The 22,181-nt window shown below is 49.7% G+C and overlaps 1 long non-coding RNA gene across 1 annotated transcript in view; it reads left to right on the forward strand.

The window, feature by feature from the left end:
- The window catches only part of LOC109252264 (uncharacterized), a 29,220-nt gene that overhangs the window by 1,134 nt on the left and 5,905 nt on the right, over positions 1 to 22,181 (forward strand). The window contains exon 2 of the long non-coding RNA XR_002073914.2: positions 340 to 1,510. This is a non-coding gene — a long non-coding RNA (uncharacterized LOC109252264). The remainder of the gene's footprint in view (positions 1 to 339; positions 1,511 to 22,181) is intronic.

The following is a 22,181-nucleotide window of genomic DNA, read 5'->3' on the forward strand; positions in this document are numbered from 1 at the left end:
AGATCACGAGTGGCCGAGAGCCACAGGCTGTCCCACGCAGACCTGTGTGATCCTCCTGCCATCTTGTGCCTGGAACGGAGCCCCAGCCGTGGCCTCAAAGTTTGCACCGAGGGCAGAGCTGGCACTCAGCCCTTTCTCCTGTGTCCCTCTTTAGGGGACAAATGCCACACTTCCTTCTCAGGTGGCAAGTTGCTCAGAAAATAGATCCAAGCCCCAGACCTGGGCAGCACCTACCGTGAGTCCCAGGGACACCCGCGGCCACGTGTGGGTGTGGATTCTCCACTGGCGTTGGAGATAAGATGGCGATTGCGTGTCCTCTCTGGCGCGTCATTTCCTCAGGACGTATGGAGCCGTCAGCAAACCATTAATCTCTCTTTGAACCGCGGTGACAATGTTTACATTTAAGATCAAGATGATGGTTATTGGAAGAACTCCCCCAGAAGCTCTTCTCGCAGCTGGAAAAACACGGCAGCGGGTGAACAGAGAGAGCCGTTGCTGGGCCAGAAGTGACCACGAGGCGGTCCGGGAGACCCACACTTACAGAGGGCGCTGCCCGGGGAGGCAGGCATCTGACGGAAGCTTGTCCGCAGGTTGGAGCCGGCTTCGAGAACGGGGGAGCCTGAGCCACGCGGTTTGTGGCTGGGCATTCTGGCCACGCTTGCGGGAAACTGCTTTCGACAAACCAACTACAAGAAGTTTCTGAAAAGAAGTGTTTCTAGAATTTGTGCCCGGACAACACAGAAAAGAACCAGGGACTCGCAGAGGTGAAAAGCCAGCTTTCTGAGCATTCTGGGAACCTTCTGGCAAGTCCTTCATTTTAAGAGAGACCTCTGGGTGCCCTCCAACACCCTGCGGGGCCTTCCCCTGGGCATCGTCCATCTTGGCACTTTGCACACTGAGCGCTGAGACCCAACGCCTTGTAAGGTCTGGTCAAATGGCGGTCCCCGTGTTGGCACGACGGAGCCTTCTTTGTCACAGGCCTCTTCAGAGAGCACTTTAGTAAATACGGGACGTTACCAACAAAACGCTGACATTTTCATCCTTCATCAGAACTGGCGGCTGTGATCCTTACAACACGCCGTGATAGGTTGCATTTCCCCCAAGAAGGATTAGCGTTTTGCTCCCAAACAACCCAGCTATGAAGATGTGAAGCCCAAGGCCACCACCTCAACATCGGTCCTGATCCCACTGGGCAGCGAAGCTCTCCTACTTCTCATTCTAGAATCAACTCTTGAACACCCACAAATGTCCGTGCACGCTAAGAGCTGACTATGGTTAACGTTCCAGGAACCTGAAGAAGAGCCCCTGTAAGACCTGGAAAAGGGCAGTTAGTCTGTGCTGTGTGTGCAGTGACTTCGCACGGTCTTGTGGGGTTACCCTCTGGTGTCCTAGCCCAGCCATTTCTCCCCCAGGCACACTCCCCAGGGAGTCTGGTGTGTGCCCAGAAGCCAGGCCTGGGTGCAAGAGTGAAAACGGTGGTCAGTCCAGACACCCGTCCAGAGAAGGACAGGTGCATGCATAGTGGAAATCACACCACTTGGAGAGTGAGTAAGAGCTCCGTGCCACAGTGTGGGCGAGTCTCGGGGTCACGAGTCCACAAAGCAGGCTGCGGGAGACTGCCTGGGGCACGGTACTAATTTTGTAAAGGTCACAAACAAGAGCTTTTTTATTATTAAGTTTATAAAAAGATTTATTTACTTCTAAGAGAGCGCACACGTGGGGAAGGGGCGGGGGGGGGGGGGCGGTGTGGACAGAAGGTCCGAAGCGGGCTCTGCACTGACAGCAGTGAGCCCGACGCGGGGCTCGAACCCACGAGCCATGAGAGCATGACCTGAGCCGAAGTCAGACACTCAACCGGCTGAACCACCCAGGTGCCCCTTTTATTAAGTTTTTAGATTAAATTCCAGTATAGTTAACATGCAGTGTTCTGTCAGTTTCAGGTGTGCAGTTTAGTGATTCAGCACTCGTATATATTGCCGAGTGTTCGTCATGACAAATGTACCTTGATCCCCGTCACCTGTTTCCCCTTTCCCCCCACCATCTGCCCTCTGGCAACCACCAGTTTCTTTTCTGTAATTAAAAGTCTGTTTCTTGGTTTCTGTCTCTCTGTTTTTCCTTTGCTTCTTTGCCTCTTAAATTTCACATATGAAGGGCGCCTGGGATGCCTTCAGTTGGTTGAGCATCCGACTCTTGATTTCAGCTCTGGTCGTGATCTCACAGTGCATGGGTTCGAGCCCCACGTGTGGCTCTGTGCTGAGAGTGCGGAGCCTGCTTTGGAGTCTCTTTCCCTCCCCCTCTCTCTGCCCCTCCCCCATTCACACATTCACTCATTCTCACCTGCTCTCTCTCAAAATAAACTCTTAAATTTCACATATGAGTGAAATTATATGGTATTTGTCTTTTCTCTGACTTATTTAATTTAGCATTACGCTCCCTAGCTCCATCCATGTTGTTGCAAATGGCAAGACTTCATTCTTTTTTATGGCAGAATAACGTTCCATTGTATACATACACCACATCTTCTTTATCCATTCATCCATTGATGAACACTTGGGCTGCTTCCCTATTTTGGCTATTGTAGATAATGCTGCTTTATACAAACATTGTGGTGCATGTATCTGTTTGAATCAGTGTTTTTGTACTTTTTGGGTAACCGCCCAACCGCCTAGTAGTGCGGTTGCTGGAAAGCAGAGTAATTTTACCCTCTAATTTCTGGAGACCCTCTATACCATTTTCCAGAGTGGCTGCACCAGTTTGCATTCCCATCAACAGTGTAAGAGGATTCCCCTTTCTCCACGTCCTCGCCAACACTTACTACTTCTTGTGTTTCTGATTTGAGCCACATCCTGACAGGTGTGAGGGAAGATCTCATCATGGTTCTGGTTTGCATTTCCCTCATGACGGGTGATGTCGAGCATCTTTTCATGTGTCTCTTGGCCATCTGGACGTCTTCTTTGGAAAGATGTCTGCTCATGTCTTCCCATTTTTTTTATTTAAAAAAAATTTTAATGTTTATTAATTTTTGAGAGACAGAGAGAGACAGAGCTTGAGTAGGGAAGGGACAGAGAGAGAGGGAGACACAGAATCCGAAGCTGGCTCCAGGCTCTGAGCTGTCCGCATAGAGCCCGACACGGGGCTTGAACTCACAAACCACAAGATCATGACCTGAGCCGATGTCGGATGCTCAACCGACTGAGCCACCCAGGCGCCCCTTGTCTTCCCATTTTTTAATTGCATTGTTTCTTGGGTTGTAGAAGTTCTTTATATGTTTTGGATACTAAACCCTTATTGGATATGTTATTTGCAAATACCTTCTCCCATTCACTAGGGTGCCTTTTAGTTTTGTTGATTGTTTCCTTCGCTGTGCAGAAAGTTTCTATTTTCATAAAGTCTCAATAGTTTGGTTTTGTTTATATTTCCCTTGCCTCAGGAGACATAAGTTGCTGCGGCCGGCATCAGAGAAATTACTGCCTATGCTCTCTTCTAGGATTTTATGATTTCAGGTTTCATACTTAGGTCTTTAATCCATTTTGAGTTTGTTTTTGTGCGTGGTGTAAGAAAGTGGTCCAGTTTCATTGTTTTGCATGTAGCTGTCCAGATTTCCCAGCACCATTTGTTGAAGAGACTTTTTCCCATTGCGTATTCTTGCCTTGTCAAAGATTAATTGGCCATAGAAGTGTGGGTTTATTTCCGAGTTGTCTACTGTATTCCATTGATTTGCATGTCCGTTTTTGTGCCAGTACCATACTGTTCTGATTACTACAGCTTTGTAGGATAAGTAAAGTCTGGAATTATGGTACCTTCAGTTTTATTTTTCTTTCTCAAGATTGCTTTAGCCACTTAGGGTCTTTTGTGGTTCCATGCAAATTTTAGGATTGCTTGTTCTAGTGCTGTGAAAACTGTTGTTATTTTGATAGAGATTGCATTAAATTGCTCTGGGTAATATGAATATTTTAACAATAGAGCAGGGAATGTCTTTCCAGTTGTTGGCATCATCTTGAATTTCTTTCATCGGTGTTCTGGTTTTCAGAGTACAGGCCTTTCCCCTCTTTGGTTAAGTTTATTCCTAGGTATCTTATTGTTTTTGGTGCCATTGTAAACTGGATTCTTCTCTTAATTTCAGTTTTCACTGCTTCATTATCAGCATATAGGAATGCAACAGATTTCAGAACATTGATTTTGTATCCTGTGACTTTACTGAATTCATTTATCAATTCTAGTAGTTTTTTGGTGGAGTCTCCAGGGTTTTCTGTATATGGTATCTTGTCATCTGCAAAGAGTGAACGCTTTACGTCTTCCTTACCAATTTGAATGCCTTTCATTTCTTTTTGTGGTCTAATCGCTGTGGCTAGGACTTCCAGTACTGCGTTCGATAAACTTCAAGTCTTGAGGGATATATGTTGCTTTAAATATCTATGCACACATACAACCACCTATGCACACACACATATGAACATGCACGTGTACATAATAAAACCTTTTCAAAGGGAAAAAGGGGATGATAAATACTCAGTTGTTGCCTCTGGGGCAAAGGAAGAAAGATAGAATATTGTAGGAAACTTCGACGTTCAGCCACACTCAGGTCCTGTCCTATGTTGTTCCACTTAGGCTGGCTGGTACATTCACTAGTATCCTTACAATAGTTCGTGAACATATGTGTCGCATTTGCTTCTTTGCATCACGTATTCCATATTTGAACATTTTAGGCAAGTTGTTAAAGGCTGTCATTCAGTGCGGTTGAAAACTCATGTCTACCACTATGAGCTTTACAGCCTCTGAATAGATTTTTCTAATGAGACTGTGATATAAACAGATACTACTTTTTTTAGTATTAGGTAATGAATCGCGTCAACATTTGGAAGATCGGCCTCAGTGAACCCGATTTCCAAATGACCAAAATCACACATTGGTCAGAGAACCTTTTATAGCACAAGATGGACTGGTGAGGTCAGGGCAGTGGAAGCTCACGGACAGGGTTTCAGATTCTGCTCTGTAGCTGAACTGGAAGAAACTCCCACTTGTACAGTTCGGATGTAGGATCAAAGCAGAATATCCACAGTTCTCTGAAAAAAGCTATTACAATACTCCCTCTTTTCAACTATGTGTCCTTTCCCGAGTGTAAAGGTGAGCAGAGCTCATGCTCTGGCAGCTAGAGCTGGGGACAGGGCCAAGGGGTGGAGACGGGGCCGAGGGCTAGGGACAGGGCCGTGAGGGCTGGGGACAGGGCTGAGGTCTAGGGACGGGCCGTGAGGACTGGGGATGGGGCCGTGAGGTCTAGGGACAGGGCCGAGGGCTGGGGACGGGCTGTGAGGGCTGGGGACGGGGCTGAGGTCTAGGGACGGGCCTTGAGGACTGGGGATGGGGCCATGAGGTCTAGGGACAGGGCCGAGGGCTGGGGATGGGTTGTGAGGTCTGGGGACGGGGCTGAGGTCTAGGGACGGGCCTTGAGGACTGGGGACGGGGCCGTGAGGGCTGGGGATGGGGCCGAGTCTCATTCAGAAGTGACACCTGAAGACGTGACTCTGTGTGGTTAGGTGCTGGAGCTTATTCCCTGATAAACTAATCTTCCCAGGAGCACATCTCTGTCCCCTTTTTACGTCATGCTGTGACCTCCCGAGCACCATCCTGGTGTGGGGATAGCACCCAAGTTGTTATTAAGCTGCACTGTGTGGTGAGTCAGAGATGGACGGATTCCACACCAGCTTCCATCCTTGCACGTGAGGATTAAAACGCCACCACTAAAAACGAAATAGATTTTAAAGAACCCGAGTTACAGATGGATGGAGCGTTCAGTGTCCTGATGTTTCCTGGGCTGGCGGGAGACACTGGCAGCTGTCGGCCGGCGGTTCTGGTTTTCCCACTTTGTGCCCGTGAGTGGTTTCTAACCAGGCCCCCTTAAAACGTGTTATTGTTAGAAAATAAGCCAAGAAACAAGGGATAGTAATTTAGTACTAGGAAGTTAATTCTGGGCACCTCTGACCTTCCCGCAGTCACGTGGCTATTGATTTTCAATACCGTGAGGTGGCGTGGCACCCTAAGCGTGGGGTTCAGCAGATTCCAAACACTTTCTCCCTTATCAGTCGAGTCCCTGAGTACTTGAGTATTAAGACAGCAAATGTCCACAGTTAACGGCGTGTCACATGGCAGCTGGCCGGACGTGCCAATTTTCTAATGAAGCGGGTTGTTGGCAAACACACCAGTCATCGTATATTGAAGGAGATCTTCTTTTGTGTATATCCAACACTCGCGAGTGCTTCGAGAGATACCAGTTACATCACTGTCTAAGGGCCAGGCACCGAGGGAGAGCCATCCACAAGCCGCCGAGACAGAAACAAGCAAACCCAGAGTTAAAAGCAAGACGGGGCTGGGTTTGGTGAGAGGTGTCAGAAATATTTTTTCCAGTTGTGCTTGATGGAGGAAATATCCTGAATACAGACAGTGGCTCCGACACCCTTGTTTCCTCTGCAGAAAGAGGCATCTTGGTAATTCCTCACTCCCAGCTTAGCTCACTCTCTATAGGGAAGACTCGGTATCGTTTTTCTTAATATCGAAGAAAGGAAAACAGTCGATGCCTTTTGGGTCTGAACCAGCATGCGGCCGGCCTGTCAGTCATCGGCCCTGGCATGTCAACCTGGTGAGTCAACAGACAGACCAGACCCTCCAGTCTCTCGGACAGCCCGATCCCTTTACACCAGGCAAGCGCTTGCCCCCACCCTCCTCCCCCTACTGCTAATAAATTATGGTTGCCATCTTGTATTGATTATTGAAAATGTTATGTCCGTGGGAAGAAAATGCCATTGCTTTAAATATCAACATTACTAGGGATTTTAAAGTTATTTTTTACAGAGACGCATGTGATAAAAATGTTTAAGCAATCGAAAGGAGTGAGGGGAGCAAAATTATTAAATAACAAAAAAATCAATCCTCGGTTCGGTCTGGCCAGACAAGCGTTTCCCGGCTCAGGTAAGTAGTTTAAAGTCAGACACGTCTCACGCTGGACTTTTTACAGGAATGGAGAAATTTATAATGAAATTCAACAAGGAAACGGGAAAAACAGCCAAATCCGTGCAGCAAAGTGGTTAATGGGATCATTAGCCTACCCGCTGTATTTTTTTGGACACTGTGTGCCTGTGCCGTGGTGCTCGAGACCAGATTGCGGGAACAGGCTGACAGTTAGCAGCTAACTCAGCAGTGCTGGGTACAAACTGCCATCTTCCTGTGGATTTACAGCTGCCACTTCTGCTACTTCAATTAGTTCTATAGCACACAGATGTTGCTTAAATGTTGCTGCTAATGATACTGCAATAAGCCTAAGATTCATGCCATATTTTGAGGCACGTAAATTTCTCAAGTGGCACAATTAAAGTGGAAATATTAGGTGGGGAGAACTTGGCAGTCTCTCCTACTTGGAAGGCACACCCGCTATGCAATAATGGGTCAAAAATTCATTCAAGTTTTACTGCTGTTCCGAGTTTTAAAAGACTTTTCACAGTTGAATGCAAAGTAGTAAAAACCAGGGTATTAGGAAATGAGAATGCAGTTCTGTTATTCAGACATGACTTTTAATTTCAAATTGGAATCACATGCTCACTTTTCTGGATGGGACCAAAGGGAAAAGGCGCAGGCTGAAGAGCGCTCGTCTTGAAGGTCAGAAGTCCCGAGTGCGGGTGAATTCATGGCCAGGCCGCGGCGCCGTCAGGCCCGCCCGTGACTCTGGGACGCACCTCGGTCCCCTCACACCCGGAGAAGCCTGGCTGGCCGCCGCCGAGCGCCTGAGCAGACAGCCCGCCGTCGGCTCTACCCACGGGCTCCCAAACCACAGCCCCGGGGCGCCGCCTGGGACACGCACGCGTGTACAGGCGCGCACTCGGGCCCACGCGTGCGTGTGGCCCCTCGGGGGCACAGGTGCACCTCTGACGCGGGCAGACGCGTGGGCTCCAGGCCTGTCGGGAAGCTCCGCTGGAGTGTCTTCCTCCTCTGTAGCCCTTTGTCATCCCGACGCAGCACCCTGCCTGCAGCCAAACTTCTCTTCCACGGGAAAGCTCTCCTTTGGAGAACAGCTGCTGTCTGGTTACCAAACACGCTTTTGGTTTTCTCACACACCGCCTTAAAGGGCAGGCGGTTCTGCGGTGCGGCCCGCGCCCGCTCGGCCCTGGGGCGTCCGGGTCTTTGTGCGGGCCGACGCACCCCATTCGAGCCTATCGACGTGAACCGTCCGCCCGGTGACTCCACGGAAGCTCGTCGGCATCCCGCGCTCCTGCCGCCCCCGTCAGAATTGGAGGCCACGCGTGGCTCTCGGCCCGTGGCCCTGCTGGAGGACGGACACGACAGCGAGCCCTGTCCAGGTCCCCGCGCTGTGACACTGTTCGGGATGAATCCGCGTTGGTAGCGGAGGCTGTCCGCGGTAGGCGTCTCGGCCAATGTCGTCGTGCAGCTATCCGCCAGGTGCTCGTCTTCCTCCTAAATGATGCAGGCCTTCGAGTGCCGCCTCCCCCAGACACCCCAGGGTTCCCAGTGGCTTGGAATCCAGTCAGCGGCGGCATCCCTGTCTGTCTCTGTCCGCACCTCCCTCTTGGCTTTCTTCTCCCCGCTCCTGCCCACCGCTCTGTGCCTGGAGCGCTCAGATTATTTACAACGAATCTTACAGATGTCAGTATTGTCTTGTTCTGAAGCAAAAAGGACAATGAGTTCCCGCTGACCCCAGTACAGTGGATCTCGCCGGAGCACAATATGTATTTTATACTGGCAGTGAAAAGCCTACATGTAATTGAGAGCAAGAGAGAAATGTCAGTGTAGCATTTTTGTCGACACTGCACTCGGCGTGGAGGGAAGCCCAGGGCCTGGCGAGCAGGGGCTGCGGTGGCCGAGCCCCTCCGCGGGAGCCGGGAAGTCAGCGAGGGAGGGGTGGCGGAATTAACGTGTTCGGATTTTCCACCTAATGACCTGTTCCCGGAACTGGAGGGCCACGAGGAAAAGTCCGCTGCGCGGTTCCCCGTTTGCGCAGACAGACCCGGAACTGGAGCCCATCTGCCAACTCAGATCTGTTTTTCCAGGTCTTTACTGTCTCCCATAATGCTTAATGTACTGTTTGTATATGTTGTCCTTGCACTATATTTGATGTGCTCGCGTATATTTTATTCATCTCTGGCTTCCGACGAAGGCAGGCTCCCAGCAAAACCGAGAACCATTATTTGCCACCATCAATCAAGTGTCTACACAGCTGGCACCTCATGGGACGGACTTGATTTTAAGCACAAAACGGAACTCTGGCTCTTTGGGGCCATTTCATTCTCCGTCCCTGGTGTCGGTTGTGATGTCTGGACGCTGGAGTGCTGGCCCACCCGGGGAGGGGGGGGCAGCGGCCGCACCAGAGAGCTACCTTCTCCGTCAGACCCTTCTCGGGGACCCCCGAGCTGGGCAGCTGGAGCTCTCTGGCTTCTTAGGGTTTAAAAGCAAACAAAGGGAATCCTATTGTGGCGTGAATGATAGACACAGACGAGGCAAGCTCAGGAGCTCACCCACGTCGCTCCGGGAGAGAGGCAGTATGTGTGAAGCCGCAAGCCCCTGGGTGCCACGTGTCCACACAACGTGGTCCACACAACACCAACCCCCCCCCCCCCCCGCACCAGTCCTGAAGATGGTGTAGGCACTGGGGGTGCAGACAGTGCCCCTTGTGCTGAGGCTCCAGCCCTTTCCTGGGCACCAAAGCCACATCCAGAACATTCTGGCCCTGGGAAGGGAGGGTCTCAACTGCACGAGATGCCTGCTGGCTTCTCGCCGCCACAGCTGTGTTCGCGGACGCCTCTTTTTCTCACCTGCAACCCGTGGTGTGATATCTTTGCCTTCTCGGCTGTGTTGTTTGTAGCGGATATTAGACAGACACACCTTTTCTCTAGGGCTGGCCTCGTGTCCCGGAGCAGACAGTGCTTCCTAAGCTCTGAGCTCCGCAGAGGCGGAGGCCAACACCCAGCGTGGCCTTGGGGACGCAGATCCCGGCCTTGACCGCGTTCTCTCCAGTGGGGCTCCCCGGGCTGGGCGTTGTCCATGGTTAGAGCGCAGGTTCGTGCGTGCGTCTGTGTGTGTGCCCGTAGGGACGCTGGTGCTGTTTCCAAGTTCAGGTGAAGGGGACGTGGAGGTTAAGCAGAGGAATGACAAAGGCATCCGCTTCCCCTGGTAGCAGGTATTTAGCAGATGGGGAAATATTAGCAGATGGGAAATCAGCAGATACATTTAGATCAAGATGCAAATTTAAAAGCCGCCGACCCCTGTACAAATATTCACGCTGAACGTGTCCACTCCCATCAGCTACCTTCTATTTTTGATGAGCACATACAACTGTTCTTCCTACAAAGTCTTGTAAACCTTGAGCAAAGAAAACTCCACGCTTGAGAAGAAATTCATTGTGACCTGAGTTTCAGCATTAAAGTAGAAGAAAGCTTCCCAATCCTGTCAACTTTTGGACTCTTGTGTTTCAAGTCCTTTTATGAGGAAGTTTTTAACACCAACTAACTGGTGCTTCAAAAGAAAAAAGGTTTCCTTTCCCTCCTAGATAGCTCATATTGAAACTTCTATAGTGAAGCAATTTAAAAATGCAAGTCTAACCATGTGATAATTTCCAATACAAAAAAAAAAAAAACCCAAAAACAAAACAAAAGACACCGAATAACAAAAGTCCTACCTGGATCCCAGCAAGCAACCTTCTGTACGGACCACAGCGTCCTGGGCCAGCCATGTTATCTTGCTGGACAGTTGTTTCCTCTGCATTAAAATCCCAGCTACACCTCGCATCTGCACAGAGCCGTGCCAGCCATGCAAGGTGAGGACCCTTCCACCCGTTCACAACAGGGAAACTGAGGCTTGGATTTAAAACTTGCCAAGACCTGTGGGTTGTAGCAGCAGAGGGGGAGCTCAAATCAGGCCTTTTGTCACTGAAGTCTCAAGTTTTCTCCAAAGGAATTGAACTGGGCACTTTTCAAAGGGACCTACAATCTACAAAACACAATTGCTGCCTTATACACCGGTTAATTAATTCATTCTTCCAGCAAAGGTTTGAGTGTCTGCCACGTGCTGAAGACTGTTCTGGGCTCTCAGGATGTTAACTGGGTGGGACAGGTGTATTGCCGCCCCGGTGGGGTTTAATTCTAGTGGAGACTATCCTAAGAGGAAAGTGAGACCACTTCAGATCACAGAGTGGTGCAGAGATAGAGCAGGGAGTGGTTTCAGCAGGTGATGAAATCTACATGTCTCCAAAGATGCCCTTGACCTCCAGAATGAATGACCCCGATGTCCTTCCAAGGACTGGGTCTGCCCATGTGGACTTGATAACCATGGTTCAACCGAGAGACTCAAGTACTTGAAAAAATTGGCCTTGGGCTTTTATTCCACACTGAAACATTAGACAAGAGTATGGAACCCACCTACGTTGCCTCCTACAGAAATACGTTAAGCTGTCGTGCAAGGAAGTCATGCGAGGAAGTCACCCAAATTTCAGTCCCTGATTGATTCTGCTCTGTTGTTTAGAGAGCGGGTTCCAGTGGGGTCTGCTTCTGCAGCCTCGGCTTTAAGGGCCCACGTGGCAGGTGTCAGAAGGGCAAGCAAAGCACAGCTCTCTCAGGAGCCCAGAACAGGAGAGAGTGAGGCTCCTTGCAGACTGTGAGCCAGAACCCTGCAGACTTGCCCCAGTCCGTCACACTCCTGAATGGCTCCCTGTCACCTGCCTCTCCGCAGCACTGCTGACTGCTGGAGCGATCTTCCCATGGCGAGTGTGTGTGTGTGTGTGTGTGTACGCGCGCACGTGTGTACACACCGTTTTGGCTCTCTTTACATTTAACTCCCATGTAGTGAAAATTTTAATAGAGCAGATTTGGAATAGTAATAATTCTTGTGCTAAAACCTGACAAAGATGTTAACAAGAAAAATATTCGTAAACCAAAATCTTTCATGAACATAGACGCAAAAAGAATTTTTTTCACAAAATATCACCTGGTGAAAACCAAGCAATAACAAATATCCCCAGAATGCAAGGTTGGTTCAGTGCCGAAAATTGATATAATTTGCCATATTGACAAAATAAAGGAAGAAATAAAGATCATCTCAATAGATGCAGAAGATCATTTGAAAAAATTCAACATTCATTAAAACAACTCTCTGCAAGGTAGGAATAAAAAGGAACATTCTCATTCTGATGAAAAGCATCTTTGAAGAGTGCATAGCTAACTACTTAAAGGTGAAATGTTACAGGTTTTTCCCCCAAGATGACAAGCAAGGCAGTATGTCTGCTGTATTTCTGTTCAGCGTTTATCTTAACCTCTAGCCTGTGCAGTGAAACGAGGATAGCCAAACTCGTCGCGATGGAAAGGAAGGAAAAGTCTCTAATTTGCAGGTAGCTTGAATGTACACTTATGAAATCCTAATGAACCAACAAGTAGAAACTATCAAAATAATGTGAATTTAGCAAGGTCATGGATGTAAGGCCAACATACAAAAAATCAATGGCATCTCTATATATTATCAGCAAACAAGTGGAAACAACTGGAAAAGTCAAAAGTAATACATTTTATAACGACATTAAAAAACAAAATACTTAGAAGTAGACTGAATGAATAGTGTGCAAGACCTCTATTCTGAGAGCTATAAAATGTTTCTTAATGAGAGTGAGGGCCTAAATGAACATCCTTTGTTTATGGATTGGAAAATTCATATCGTTAAGATGTCAGTGCTCCGAAAACTGATCTAAAATTTCAAAGCAATCCCAGCAGGAATTATAATCCCAGAGGGCTTTTGTAGAAGTTGACTATTTTTTGAATTGCATTTAGAAATGCAAAGAGTCTAAGGAGAAAGAACAATCTGAAAAAACAAAACAAAACAAAACAAAAACAGAAAAATAATGCCGGGAGATTTTAGCAGTCATATTCATAATAATTAAAAAATTGGAAACAGGGTGTGCCTGGGTGGCTCAGTTGGTTAAGCAGCCAAATTCAGCTTGGGTCATGGTCTTGCAGTTCATGAGTTCGAGCCCCGCGTCGGGCTCTGTGCCGACAGCTCAGAGCCTGGAGCCCATTTCGGATTCTGCGTCTCCCTCTCTCTGCCCCTCCCCCGCTCACACGCGGTCTCGCCTTCAAAAATAAATAAACGTTAAAACAATTTGTTTTTAAACTGGAGACAACCTAAATGGCAGCCAACAGAAGAATGGATGAAAGGAAGGATAAATTTGTAGGGTATCCATTCAACGGACCACTACTCAGCAATAAAAATGAACCATCTATATGTGCAAGTAGCAAGAGGGCAAACACAGAAGAATACACACGCTGTCATTTAGATGATTCAGACCCAATCCATGTTGAAAATTTCAGAAGGCTGGTTTCCTGGAGTGAGGGGGTGGGTCAACTGGGAAGGGGCAGGAGGGAGCTTCATGGGGTGATGAAAGATCTTTATCTTCGTGGCGATGTAAGTGAATGAATGTATCATTTGTCAACCATGTACAGTTAAGATTTGTGTGTTTCAGAGTATGTAAATTTTACCTGAAAGGGAAGTGACTGGGGGGGGGGGGGGGCGCGGGGAAGGGACATAAGTGAAGCAAGGCTGGTGGGGTGGCAGGATGTGGAAGCCGGATCATAGGTGTATGGGGCTCATTGTGGTATTCTGTTTATAGATGTTTGAAATTCCCCATGAGAAAATGTTCAGGTTTTTTTTTAATGTTTATTTATTTTAAGAGAGTATGTGCATACGCAAGTAGGGGAGGGTCAGAGAGAGAGAACCCCGAGCAGGCCCCGTGCTGTCAGTGCAAAGCCCAAGGTGGGGCTTGATCCCTCGAACCGTGAGATAATGACCTGAGCCGAAATCAAGAGTCAGACGCTTTATCTACTGAGCCCCCCCGGCGCCCCTCGTTTTTAATTTAGCACATGAAAAAAATGTAAGCTCAAACATTCTGATCAAGTTTCAGTTTAAGTGCAAGGCTTAATGTGCTTCCCCCCAAATATTTTTATTTTTAGAGTCACTGCTATTGTATCTGGTGAGCTGAGCTGAGTGTCACCATCTTTGGGTGTTGGTCTCGGAGGGTGTCCCTTGCTTGGTCAGTGGTCCCTCTCCTTTACCAGGAGCCTCTAAACCGAAATGGTGTCTGGAAATGATTTGCTTGATAATCTTTTTACAGATTTTCTTAAACCCCGGTGTTTCCTGACCTCTTTCCCGAGGCAGTAGCAATATCTTCCCTGTGTTTGTTAAGAGGTGTGTTGACTGCAAGCTACATACGTGCCCGACGGTCACCAGCCCTGGAAGGGGACTGAGGAGGGAGCAGATTCTCTGAAAACCAGACAGCTCCCAAGGTCTTTGGGTGATTTATTTTAAGGAACAACCCCTAAAGATGGGGGTGACAAAATAAAACCAGCTTAGAAGTAAGTACATCTTGCCGTTTCCCACCCGCTAAATAAGCCAGCGAGAAAAGTGGGGGAAACGCAGACCGCATCGGCCACCAGCAGAGTCGTGCCATCAGCCACAGAGGGTGAGACACTCCCGTCCGGCGAGCCCACTGTGCCAGGCGTCCTCCCCTGAGGCGGCAGCAGCCTCGGCGGGGACGTGGGTCTGGCTGGCCTTGCTTCGTGCCCGGTGCGGCCGGCGTGGCGGAGAAGGCCCCGGGGAACCTGCCTGTGGCCCCACCCCCCAGCTTACCAGGTTTCTGACTTCGGTAAATGGTTTCATCCCTGACCTCTTCTGTGTAATTGGTGAATTTTAAATGGGCACCATATGTTCTTTTTCGCAACCTCAGGAAAGGTTCTCTGGGCTCGCTGCATTAATACAACCCACGTTTACATTGAGTCGTTTTACTTTTATTTTTAACTGAAAAGGCCTTCCTTTGGATGTTTTGCGCGCGTGGGGCTATTTCTGAATTAAACCCTAATGTGGCTGCAGTTCACCAGATAGCCGATGCTGTTGGGATTGATGACATTTTGATGTTGTCGATGGTAATATTTTTGTGTAGGTTTTAACGTTTACTGGTCTACCCATCCAAATGCCGGTATATTGTTGCAGGAATTAACCGATGACAGGTTGTGTGCTTTGTAACTCAAACAGCCATTCCTAAAGATAAGTTTATGGGGGAGAAAAAGAAGGGAGCTTTGAGAAACCACCGGGACGTTAGCAAGTGGCTGAAAGACTTCAGGGCAGCCTGGGGCCACCGCAGCCACCCAGGGCCAGTCCACGCTAGTGGGTGTGTGAGAGGTCCTCCCAACTAGACCTAGGGTGGAGAGCGGCCCCAACCCTTGACCTCGGGCAGAGAGACCCAGAGGGATGGGAGTAGGTGGAAGGTGGCCAAACGCTGTGCAGTCAGGAAGCCTCTACAGATTCTGTGACCTTTGGAAACCACCTGTCAGGCCCTGCAGGAAGGGTAACCTGTTCCAAACGCTACCGTCGTCTGTGACCTGCCTGGGTGTGGACTTTGCTGGGTTCAAGGTGCTCTTGGGGCGGGCGGCTTCTGTTCTGAGCTGCAGGCTCAGCAGCCATTCTCGCTCAGGGCAGAGCTCCCCTCCAGCAGCACGAGGGACACAGGCCAGCCTGGGAAGCCCCGGGGGGTTCAGGTTAGGGGTTCTGCTGCCCTTCCTGGGCCTCTAGGGGCCTGCCTGGCGGGACTCGCCCACACCCGCTACCAGCACACTGGGGATGCGCCGTGGATCCCATTCCCAGCATGTGGAACGGCTGAGCAGGAGACCGCACGGTCCCGGTTTGCCAAGCGAGGCACCCCAGCAGGTAGGCGCTGTGCGCTGGGAGAGGGCACTCACCTTCCGAGTTTGCACTGTTCCATTTGTCCCCGTGGAAATGTAAGCCCTTTAATTATTTTTGAGGACAGATCGAACTTATTTCGGGGAAGAACCAGCTCAGGAGTAGCAGAGGGCCCCTAGAGAAAGCTTCGGCACCTCCTTTCCAGCAGAGTGCGTGTTTGTTATTTTTGCCGTGATTCCTACTGTTTCTCTTTATTAATGCAACACAGAACTTTCTTCCAGGAAAGTGAGAAGGCCATAAACCATTTCAATTCTATTGTTTATTTGTCGGAAGAAAAAAAAAATAGAGTCTTCCCCGAAATGCTCAGAAGCCTGCTGCTCTCTGTGTGGGGAACCCTGGGTGGGGACGGCCCAGGAGCACAGGCCACTTCCCACTGAATGCAGGCACAGCCACCCTAGGTGACGCAGGCTGCGTCCAGGGGCTTGGATGCAAAGAGTGAAGCGCCCGGGGCGGACTAGACCAAGGCCTGAGTCCTGTGAGGTGCACAGGGCCAACCAGCGGGGTCTCCTGGGAAGGCCAGCTATTCCCCTCGCGCAAGTGACTCGCGGATGGTGGGTTGAGTGATGTGTTCGAGCAAGTGCCCCCCCCCCGCCCCCGCTCAAGGCTATAGCTTTCCTCCCAAGCCTCCAAGGTGCAGGCCAGCAGGTGCATGTCAGGAGTGGGGGAGGGCAGCGGTACAGAGGGAGTACAAGACCATCCCTGAGGCCCGCGGTGGTAGGGTTTGACAGAACTAGGTTAGTTCACAGGCTTTCAGTGTGTCATTTAGTGAACTTTGAAAACACATACCTGTGTGACTAACACCCCAGTCAAGAGACAGAACTTTTCTTGAAACAGGTATCTGTGTACCAATGTTCACAGCAGCGTTATTCACAATAGCCAAAACTTGGAAGCAACCTCAGATGTCCAGTGACGGGTGAAGGGATAAACAAAATAGTGATTCATCCACACAACGGAATGTTACTCAGCTTCCAGCCGTACAGTGGTCTCAACTAAGAAATTAACTGGTAAATACCATTAGCTATGGCTTCACTCCGGTTTCTCCACCAACGTTGTTCTGTTCCAGGATCCAGTCGTTCGCTTGTCACACCTCCTTGGTCTCCTCCAACCCGTGACAATTTCTTACACTTCCTTTTCGTTTGCGACCTTGACTCGTTAACCTTTTTAGTTTTGTTCTTGAACCTCACAACCTCGAAAAATTTACCTAGTTTTTAGTAGTTTTCCTTTAGATCAGGATTTTCTCCCCATAGAATCATATCACCTGTGAGGAGAAAAGAGTTTTACTTTTTCCACTCCCATTTTTATACATCTCATTTCTTTTTCTTGCCTTATCTCGCTGGTTATCACCTCCACTTGCTGTGGAATAGAAGTGGAAAGAGTGGCCGTCCTTGGCATGTTCCTTTTCTTTGGGGAAGATCATTCCACTTCTGGCCATCGAGCATGGCGCTTGCTAAGCACAGCCTTCTCAGGGTGCCTCTTACCTCATGGAGGGTGCCTCCTTCTGTTCCCGGCTTGCTGAGAGTTTTCACAATGAGTGCGTTGAATGAGTTGAATCTTATCAAATACTTTCTCTGCCCCTGTTAGGATGATTATATGGTTGGTTTTCTTACTCTAAGTAGTGAATTACAATTAATCTTCAGATATTAACTTTGTATTCTGAGTGCACTCACTTGGTTATGACATACTGCTGGACGTAATTCGCTGTTATTTTGTGATGAATTTTTGTATCTCTGTTGAAGAAAAAATATCGGCCTATCATTTTCTTCTCTTTCATTATCACCAAAGTTTGGTGTTGGGCTTAATGCTGGACTCACAGGGCGTGTTGGGAAGTGATGCCTCTTTCCTCTCTTCTCCGAAAGAGTGCGGTAACATCGGTCTTGTTTCTTTCTGAGATATTGGGTAGAATTTACCAGTGAAGCTCTTTGAGCCTGGAGTTTTCTGTATGAAAAGGCCATTATTTATAGATGCAATTTTAAAAACTGATGGAGGGCTGTTTACGTTTTCTGTTATTTTGTGCCAGTTATATTTTTATATAGCTCATGGAATTTATCTATCTCCTCTAAGTTGTTAAATCTCGGGCACAATGAGGTTCACAACAGCCCTTTAGTAACCCCTCGATGTGCAAAGTCTTTTTTTCCCCATCCCTGATGTTAGTGTCTCGTGTTTGCTTTTTTGTTTGTGTCTTGATCAGTCATGCGAGATAGTATAATTTTCTGTCAGTGCATAGCAAATTGCCCCAAAATTAGTAGCTGAAAACAACAGTGATTATTTCACTCTCCCACGGAATGGCTTCTGCTTCCATCTGGGCCCATCACAGGGCTGCCGTTAGCTGGAGGGTCAGCAGGCCTGGAACATGGTTGCAGCCTCACATGTTCAGCACATGATCTCCGTCACATGGCCTCTTTAGGGTTAGACAAGCTTCCTGCTTGCAGGACAGTGTTCCAAGGGGGCAAAGGCACAAGTCCCAAGACCATCTGAGTCCTGGGCTCTGAATCTACACAGCATCACTTCTGCCACGTTCTCTTGAGCAAGATGGAATCACTCGGCCAGCCGATTTCATCCACTTGAGAAATGTGGGGGAGACGTGGCGAAATTTCACTGCAAAGGACCCTGCCTTCTGTGACAAAGGAATTTGTGGCCACGAAGCAATCTGTCACATTCCACAATCTGCCCACAGTTTTCTCCCTACGTGCGCCATATTCTTTCTCCCATCTCAGGATGCCCGAAACTCTCATCCCTGTTAGGGCCTCAGACTCCCAGGCCAGGTTCTCATGATCTACATCAGGATCATCCATCTGGACACACACACACACACACACACACACACACACACACACATACACACCCCTCCTCTGGTGTGTGTCCTCTAAACCAACGAACCAAGTTACCCCACAAACAGGACCTAGAAAAACACAGGGCCAGCTGCTCCCATCAAACAGAGGAGGAGCATAAGGCACGTGCAAGTCCCTGGTGCCTACCAGTTCTGAAATCCAGATGGACCAGGCTGCCCGAGCCCCCACTCCAGAGCCAAGAGATACTCTGATTAAGGCCCAGTTCTGTTCCCAGAAAGGATTTCCTGATGCATTGTTCTGTCCACTGTTCTCTCATTCTGCTCTCTCAAGGTCCTTTCTTTCCCACCAGAAAGGGCCCATGTTTAAAGGTCAATAAGTTTCTGTGTCTGATTCTTGCTCACAGAAAGCTGGAGTCCCACGCGCCTGGGTGGCTCAGTTGGTGAAGCGTCCGACTTCGTTCAGGTCATGATCTCATGGTTCATGAGTTTGAGTTCCACATGGGGTTCTGTGCTGACAGCTTGGAGCCTGGAGCCTGCTTCAGATTCTGTGTCTCCCTGTCTGTCTGTTCCTCCCCTGTTCTCACTCTGTTTCTCTCTCTCAAAAATAAGTAAAAGATTTAATAAAGGTTTTTGTTTTTTTTTTTGAAAAAGAAAGCTGGGGTCCCAGAAGCATCTTTTCATTTTCAATGATCTTGATCTTTTTTTTTTTTTTTTTTTTTTAGTCCAAGCTGGTAGTGCTCTTACTGATGCAATTCTCTTAAAAATGTTTTAGGTCTCCTATGAATCTTGTTGGAATCTCCTCTATGCCCCCCAACAACTATCACCATAACTCTTTTCAAGACAAACCTGTCCCTACTTTGGATATGTCAGGCTTCGATGAACCAGTGCCCCACAGATTCTTGGAAGCCCCTTTTCTCTTGTTGAGAAAGTCTATAAGGCACTGCTTCATATCTTTCTGAGGCCTTAGAGTCCCTTGATTCAGTCTTTACTCTGAGTCCATTTGTTCCTCCCTGAATATTTTGCTGACTGTTGAAGCGGGAAATGTGAACAGCTTTCCTTTTGGAACCAGGTAGGTAATTCTGATCTGCATATATCCTGTCAATTCTGCTTGAAGATGCCAGTTTGGGGTTTTTTGTTGGGTTTGTTTTAGCTCCTGCCTCTCTCTTCCGTGTCGTCCTGCGTCGTCGTGGGGCCCTAACAGGCACTCTCAACAGTCTGCCTAGAAGTATGTCTCAGCCGTGTGCACAGGTTCAGGCACGTCTTCCGTGTTCCAAGTTAGCTGCTGGTGACAGTCCTGCCCCTCGTCCTCCTGCCCCTGGCACGGGTCGTTCTCCCCGAAACCGGGCCTCTGCTCTGCGTTTTCCCCGAAGCCATCTCCGTGCTCTGCGTCCTCCCCGCCGTCCAGACGCCCATTTCCATTTCAGCTATTTCTTCCTGCCCAGCAATCGACCCAAATACTTAAATCAACGATGACTTGTTTCTCGTGTTTCTGTGGCTTGGCCAGGCTGTTCTTACGCCCATGGTGTGCTCAGCTTCAGGCTCCGTAGGGCGCGATGGCCCGGAGAGCCTGATTCACATGCCCAGTGTTTGCTGCTCAGCTGGCACCTCTGTTCTCTCCCACCCAACCACCCCCCACTACTCCAGAAGGCATCCTCCCCCGCTGGCTTCAGGCCCCTGTGTCAGAAGGACAAGGACAAAGGCTGCCTAGACGTGAGGCTCCCCAAGCTCACATGACCTCACGTCCACCACGCCCTGTTTTGGGTCAAAGTGAGTCACAGGGTGGCTCGTTTCAAGAGAGGGGATGTGGACCCCGCCACTCGGTGTGGTCAGGGCCGAGTGACCCTGCAGAGGATCCTGGGAAGACTGCTGTGGCACTCGGGGAAACCGTCTGTCACACCAAGAGTGTCTCAGCCTCGTTGATCTTTTCAGGACCTGGCGGCTCTTTGACGTCATTGATCTTCTTACCCACTGCTCCACCCTGCCGGACTGTGTCACAGAATGTTCATGACAGGGGTCACTCCCAAAGGGAGCCTCCTCCCTATACGAGGCTCAGAATGCAAGCACTGTCACCTTCTGAAAGTTCGATTCTGCAGAGGAACCACCGAAGCCCCTTCTCCCGTGGGGTCTCACACCGGGGCACCAGCGGGGGGCGTTTTGGGGAACAAGGCCTGTGCTCATTTTGTGCAGACCGGCAGCTTGCTCGTTCTTGTCTCTCTCTCCACTGACCCCCCCTTTCAAGTGCCTGCCTCCTCTCCTCCCTGTGGCCTCCCTTCCTTCTCTTCTTCTTCTTTCAACGTTTGCATTATTTTTGAGAGAGAGCACACGAGCAGGGGAGGAGAAGGGAGAAGGACACAGAGAATCCAAAGCAGGCTCTGACCTGAGGAGAAGTCGGACGCTCAACCGACCGAACCACCCAGGTCATCCCTTTTCCTCTTAAGGGAACTGTTGAGAATCGAATAGCAATGCGTCTTCCGAGGGCCTTTGCCGAAGCGTTGCTGCAGAGCCCGGAAGGAGGCTGTTGAGAGCAGCTCTGGCAGGGGGACCTGGTCCTGCTGCGTGGCTTGAGAAAGGCCGAGATGGGGCGTGCGGAGGCAGGCGGCTCTCCTGAGCCTCTGCTGTCTGCACAGTCACGGGCGCCCTTCCCTTCCTCTGGGGACGGAGGCAGACCGGCCGGGAGGGTGCTGTTCCCGTGTCAGCACAGGGTCCTTGGCAGGGTGTCTGGTGTGCCGGGTCAGCCCAGCCGGAGGTGGCAGGCGGGAGCCGTGCCAGCCAGACTTTCTGGTCTTGTTTCCTGACCCCGTGTCGTCTACAGGCCCCGCCTCGTTTCTCTTTCTGATCCCCCGTCTCTCTTGTTATCAAAGGTGGGAAAAAAGGCAACTGTTTCCAGAGGCTGCTCTGCTCGCCTGGACTCCCTTGGGCCTCACCAGGTTCTGTGTTTATGGGCTGCTGGGCTCTTGGGGCAGATGATCCCAAGAAGGGAGTGAGGTCACTTTTAGTGTCTGTCTTGGTTAAGTTCACTCTCGGCCGAATGTGAAACGGGCTCTTCAGCGTCCCTGCTTCTCGGTGATTCTGGGTGTGCGGCCCAGCCGGGAGCTGGTCCACTGAGCCCTGACCCAGACAGCATTCCGTGGGCCCCACAGACACCTGCACGCCCCAAGGGAACACTGTATTATGAGTCGGTGAGCCAAGGGGCTGGTGGCCAAAAAGAGCCCCTCCGGAGAGGCGTGTACCCTCTGCCCTCCCCGCCTCCACTTTGGGGGCACCTTCAAATGGGTGGCCGCAGGCCTTATCCCTTTGGTGCTAGATGGTGTGGTCCGTTGGTTATGAAAGCAGTGTGGTCACAGCGAGGGCCGAAGCTGGGTCTGGTCCCTGTGTCTGTGGGAGATGGAATCAGGTTCTTTCAGTCCAGCCGCGTCTTGGGCCGAAAGCTGCTGTGGAAACCTGGATTTTTCTCCAAAACATGTCAGAGAAGACTGTGGGGATGTTCACATGAGAAGAAACTAAGGCGCAGGACAACCGGGGCAGTGCTGCTCCCAGACCAGACCTGTAGCAGGGGGAAGGTGTGCCAGTCGGTGCTGTTGGGCCAGGTGACAGAATGGAGGACGAGTGGTCGATTGAA

This window comes from Panthera pardus, unplaced genomic scaffold, assembly GCF_024362965.1.
Source record: "Panthera pardus isolate Hobbes unplaced genomic scaffold, ASM2436296v1 HiC_scaffold_22, whole genome shotgun sequence".
In the NCBI taxonomy this organism is placed as follows: Eukaryota; Metazoa; Chordata; class Mammalia; order Carnivora; family Felidae; genus Panthera; species Panthera pardus.